Below are 5,963 nucleotides of genomic sequence, written 5' to 3' on the forward strand. Positions count from 1 at the left end.
AAATTGATGAGTCTGCTAAGTATAGGTAGGAGGAAGCAACCCTGTATATATATTATATTTCATTTATACTATTAGTATATAATTTCTCTAATAATAGAAAATTAAAATGGAAAAATCGTTTTACTAACCGATTATACTACTCAATGTTGAGATAAGACACGTTGATGACAGATAAATATACAAGGAAGATGTAAAAGAAGTAAAGGAAGAGAGGAAGTACTGACCTGGTGGAAGAGCCCCTCAGACTGGCGGCCAGGGAGTGAACGACGACGTCACAGCTAACCGTTCTTCGGGTCACGGCAACAGTGCGACCTGCTGATCTTGGCCTTGTGGTGGGGGGCCGACTCTGGCACAGAAGTTCTGGTACTGGTGAAAGGTAGAGGCACTTCTCCAAGGAATGTATGAACAAAAGTCTTTCTTTCCTCCTTTCTTTTTGATGGATTAGGAAGGATTGTGGCCCTCAGAGAAGCTGAAGGGTCACGTACTCGACCTAATTTAGGACAAGGGTAGGCGCCGGCTTCAAGAAGTTGAGGTCTACGACCTCTGGATAGTGGCCATGGCCTACCTGATGGGGATATCAAGTTGTAGGACTATAACGGGAGAAGAGGGATTAGGTGTTACCATTAGGCTAAACAGTACTATTCAATTTCGAAGGTTTTGATATTGACTGGAGTGATAACATTTTTTAAAAAGTTAAAGTCTGTTCTTTTTCTTAATTTTTCCATTTCTACTCGGTTCCTCTCTGGATTCTACTCAAACATTATTTAATAATCCTTGTAAGAATAAATAGATCAACCATAATAGGTAAGGACAGAAAGGATATTTTTGGGTGAAAGGATCTACCCATCATTCATATATTACATATGTATATTGCATGTAATTTTTTTTTACAGCAGTATATTGAATTGCTTTATTATAGGTTAATTTCTTACCAACTCAGTTTGTCAGTGTAATGACAAAAAAAATTCATTTCTTTAATTTTTATTTTTTTTTTAATAATTTATTTATTGTTATTTACAACTGTATAATGTATACAAGTAAATTTGCTGTAGGTGACATAGTGACATGATACAAACATGTGGAGAATCTACCCACTGATAGAACTCCAATAACATTTCTAGAGGATTAGATCTCGAGGCTATCTTCTTTTCAGATGCCTAGGAGGATTATTAGGCAATGAAGGAGAAGCCAGGTTAGAAAGAAGTGGATTTGGGTGGTTGAGAAGTTTATTTTGGAAGGAACGGGATCTGGTTCTGACCAAATCGGCAACATATGGAACATTGAGGTCCTGATGCATCCATCAAGTCATCACTTGTTTGTGACAAAGTAAGGAGCATTAAAGATTTTACGAAGGATTTTGGACTGTAAGATAGACTTTCTTTAAATTAAAAATGGAAAAACTTAACTAGTTCTTCAACTACACACTTTTAGATATCTTATTAACTTGACAACATTCCTACTTAAACTATCCTCATTTTAACCAAATAATTTATTCCTATTCCTTCCCCTCCCTCTCCAGCTGTATCGGATACATTTAGTTAAAAAAAAAAACCGTGCCCGTGTAGGCCTCGGCGCTTCGCGCCGAGGCGACATATTTCCGTGACAACGTATACTCTATGCTAATATTACATAAATATAAATTAAAATCAATCCAATGTTATATATTTGAAATAATAAACCAGTTCACATATTGAATTCAGATATTTATTTTTGCTTGGTTATACATTAATTAATTTTTATACATATGATATAATATCCATATGTTAAACGAAGTCAATTTCCGTTACGGGACACTTTTTCTAACATGGCATCCCGCAAAATGATTTATAAGACGTTGTCACGTCAAAAATTGTTTCAATCAAAATGTTGGTAATTTTTACAAAGACACTTCACATATTTGAATGAGAAAAAATTTGCTTTTGCCGTTAGTTTTGGAAACGCACAGAATTGTCTTGCGCTATTGATTTTCACCCATCTATCCGTACTAAATACTTAAGAACAAATCGCAGCCCTTCGATTGAATAAAGCTCGTAATTTGACTTACTAGAATTTAAATTTCACTACGAATGATCCTTATTTGGACGGCAAGACTCGCATAAACTAGTTGTACTAGACATACGTTCGTCCGTTGAACATATGTATCATTGTCTCTTGTATTAATATTAGTACAAGAGTCCAAGAGGAGAATAAAGCAGTTATCTCACCCCAATGTTTGATTACTTCAATAAAACCTATGTATTATTACTAGTCAAAATTGATGAGTCTGCTAAGTATAGGTAGGAGGAATAAAAAATGGCGGCTGTTTAAAAACGATAAAAAAATTTAATTTTTCATTCGGAGTTCTATGTCTTAAAGAGTAGGAACAACACAAGAAAACCTACGAGAACGTCATTTAAAGATGAGCAAAATTGCTAAAATATGAGACCTAAAAGAGTTATTTAAGTTCAATAGTTCTCAAGATATAGTTTTTAATAAGCAATATTTCATAAAAATGTTGTATGGCACGTACTGAAAGATCAGTAGTTAGTGAGTTTATTTTGAAAAATCTATATCTCAAAAACCATTTAATGTACAGATGTCTATTAGCACTCAAATTAAAGCTAGTTTAATGAGCTATAAAGTAGTTTATTATGTTTATCTTTGTAGGAGTAATAGTTTTTATGAAATTTGCTAATATAAATTGATTTATAGTTGTTCGGCAAAATTTATATTAATACGTGAATGTCATAAAAACTACTACCCCATCGCAGATTAGTGTCATAAACTACTTTATAGTAAGTTAAATTTCCTTTATTTTGAGCGTTGGCAGACATATGTGCGTCTTATGAATCTAGCGATAAATTTTTTTCAAAAATCCAACATTTTATAAGAACAACTATAAAATTTTGTCAAATATCATAAAAAATACTAGTCCTAAAAAGATAAACAATATTAACTATTTTATAGTAAATTTAACTAGCTTTAATTTCAGTGCTGGCAGACATCTGTACGTCAAATGGTTTCTGAAATGAAGTTTTTCATAAATCAAATTTATTGTCCGAACAACTATAAATCAATTTATTTTAACAAATATCATGAAAACTACTATTCCTTCAAAGAGTAAAGGTCATAACCTTCTTTATAGTCCATTAAACTAGCTTTAATTTGAGTGCTAATAGACATCTGTAGGTCTCATAGTTCCTGAGATATAGATTTCTCAAAATAAATTAACTAACTACTAATCTTGCAGTAGATTTTTTAATAAATTTTGCTTTTTAAAAAGCTATATCTCAAGAACTATTGGACGTAAATAGCTCTTTTAGGGCTAATATTTCAGCAGATTTACTCTTCTTTAAATAATGTGCTCTTAGCTTTTTTAGTGTTGTTGGTAGTTTTTTAGATATAGAGCTCCGAATGAAAATAATAGTATTAGTGTTTTTTAAAGGTTTTGATAAATCGCCATTTTTTATTCCCCCTACCTATAATTGGCAGACTCATCAATTTTGACTAGTAATTATACATAGTTTTCATTAAAATAATCAAAAATTGGGGTGAGATAACTGCCTTTTTTCTTCCCGGCTCTTGTACTATATAGTCTATTTCACTCAATCTGAGGTCTGTTTCATAATGAAAGCCAATAGTATTAGTCCATGAATACAAGTACACAAACTATAAAGTACAAACACTAATAAATTATGTTTCATTATAGGGACTATTAGTGATATTACATGAGCTTAGAAGCTAAAAATTATCTGGAAGAATTACATGTCAGTGACATTGTACCAAATAAAAGATTACTAGTATTAGTTTGTATTTTATCATGAAACAGGGCCTAGAATGAATAAGTTAGCTATTCTATATGTGGTATATCCAGTACGCCTGCAGGTGTCAGAATTAGTAATTACAAGATTGTGTTGCAATATGAAATGAAATTTTTCTATGTATATTTTAAATTGAAAATGGAATTACGATTGCATTTTTTTTTTAATATTTACCATAATGCTATTAATAAGGCTCGTGAGGTCAATTATATCATTACAAAATGATTTTAGTAAGTGTCAAAAAAGAATGAGGAAAATTTCAGATACTATAATTATAAATGTTTAGCTAAAACTCTGTTTTCACCACAATTATCATATTATATCCTTGCCTTTAGTTTTAGTCAAATTTAAACTGATATATTTAAGGCAAGATAAAATTATTTATCACTATATGTAGTGATTTAAGATTTTCATACTTTTTTATTTTAAATTTCAGGCTACTACAAAAAATTATTATACACTATGATAATCAGAATAAATTTGGAAATATGAAATTGAGCTCTGGGGTACTAATCCAAATTCCGCCCGCATCTAATCCTTACAATCCAAAATTCTACGTAAAATCCTTGATAATCTTTATTAAGTTACAAATAAACTCATTCACAAAGACTGGGTTATTTTTTTTTTTTCATACACATAGTTTGATTATGTTCATTTTCTTTATCCTTCTATTTGTATATATTTTAAGAGAGATTTTATTTATTTTCATTCTTATTTTATTTTATTTTAGTATGAATGTGATCATTCATCATTATTACCTATTGCCAATAGGTGGCAATGCCTATTATAATAGTGTGGCAGATTGTAATATCTATCAATTAAATAAATTTAGAAAAAGTAATTGATCTACTTATTTACCTTAGAAAATGAACCAAATGCAGTTGCTAACATTAAGAGTAGAACAACGCCTTAAAGTATTTAAAAATATCAATGAAAGATTTTTTAATTCTACTTTCATTTTTAAGCAGAACTTTGAACTGAGAATTTCGAAGAAAAGTAATAATATAAATAAATAAAAAGATAACATGACTTTCTAAGATGACTCAGATATACAAACATCAGCTGGTTTTCCCTGATCTTCATGTGAGAGTGGACGTATTCTATGAAAGCAGAGAAAGTTTCTTTCATGACTATTTCTAATACGCGGTATGGGTAGGTATTATACTCGACAAAGTATATTATGTTTTATTCACGTATTACAGGTTACATTTGAAAACGTTATATGAATATTTCAGAATGCTGATTTTGCACCAAACATTTATATTTTTTCTATTAAACCGAAATAATGGTGATATTCAAGAAGATGGAAACTTTCTAGTCCCAATTTTCCAAAAAAAAAAAAAAAATATATATATATCTCGAAAACAAACAAAATAAATTCTAAATATTCCTAGGTTGCTTTTAGCTAAAACTACTTGCAAGCAAAACTTTAAAGCGAAATTCGCACAAATGTTTGTGGCCAAAATGGTTAAAACGATAATGAAACCATATCTCTGGAAAATCATTTAATTCGAAATTACTGTCTCATTTCATATGATATGAAGCTAATCATAACAAAATGAACAACTAATCATAATAAAATGAAATAATTAAATAAAATAAGTAATTTTAAAGAAATGAACATTAAAGAGAAACATTAAGATTAAAAATCCCCCTTTCCGGCTGGCGAGTGTGAAAGGAATAAGTGCGAAAAAGGTGGCTAATTTCACGTTTAGAGCTGCAGGACTTTCACACACTTCGAAGTCCAAAAATACATTCAAATCCTCTGTTTCCAGAATTAGTTTTATTTGTCCACGTTAATGATTTTTTAGGAGATATTTTGTAAAATTCTATAGCTTGGTTTAACACGATACAAACATAATCTAATGGTCTCAATTAAGACCATAATGTAGCAATTTATAACTTTTTTTTTGCTCAGAGACGTATGAAAATAAAGCTAAGATGTATATAAGTATATAAATATTATACAGTAGTCCCTTCAATGAGTGGCCAAAAAGAAGGTATAGAGGGAAATGGAAGGAAAACAATTAGTGCAATGAGAGATCAAGAAACAGAACTAGAACAAAAGGCTCTGTGAATTGGTTGTTAAGGCCATGACAAAAGTCCTATTGTCAAATGGATGAAAATGTATTCATTGTTAATCTCGACTATAATTAAAATTAT

The 5,963-nt window shown here is 30.5% G+C and overlaps 1 protein-coding gene across 2 annotated transcripts in view; it reads right to left on the reverse strand.

The window, feature by feature from the left end:
- Positions 1-313, reverse strand: part of LOC106690160 (circadian clock-controlled protein daywake) — a 21,483-nt gene extending 21,170 nt beyond the window's left edge. Inside the window, exon 1 of one of the 2 annotated variants that reach the window (XM_014435492.3) lies at positions 225-313. The gene's annotated coding sequence lies outside the window, so the exon portion shown is untranslated. The other variant, XM_014435493.2, reaches the window with a different exon arrangement.
- Between the last annotated feature and the right edge of the window lie 5,650 nt (positions 314-5,963).

This window comes from Halyomorpha halys, unplaced genomic scaffold (genome assembly GCF_000696795.3).
Source record: "Halyomorpha halys isolate HHAL.00 unplaced genomic scaffold, Hhal_1.1 Scaffold1598.1, whole genome shotgun sequence".
Lineage (NCBI taxonomy): Eukaryota > Metazoa > Arthropoda > Insecta > Hemiptera > Pentatomidae > Halyomorpha > Halyomorpha halys.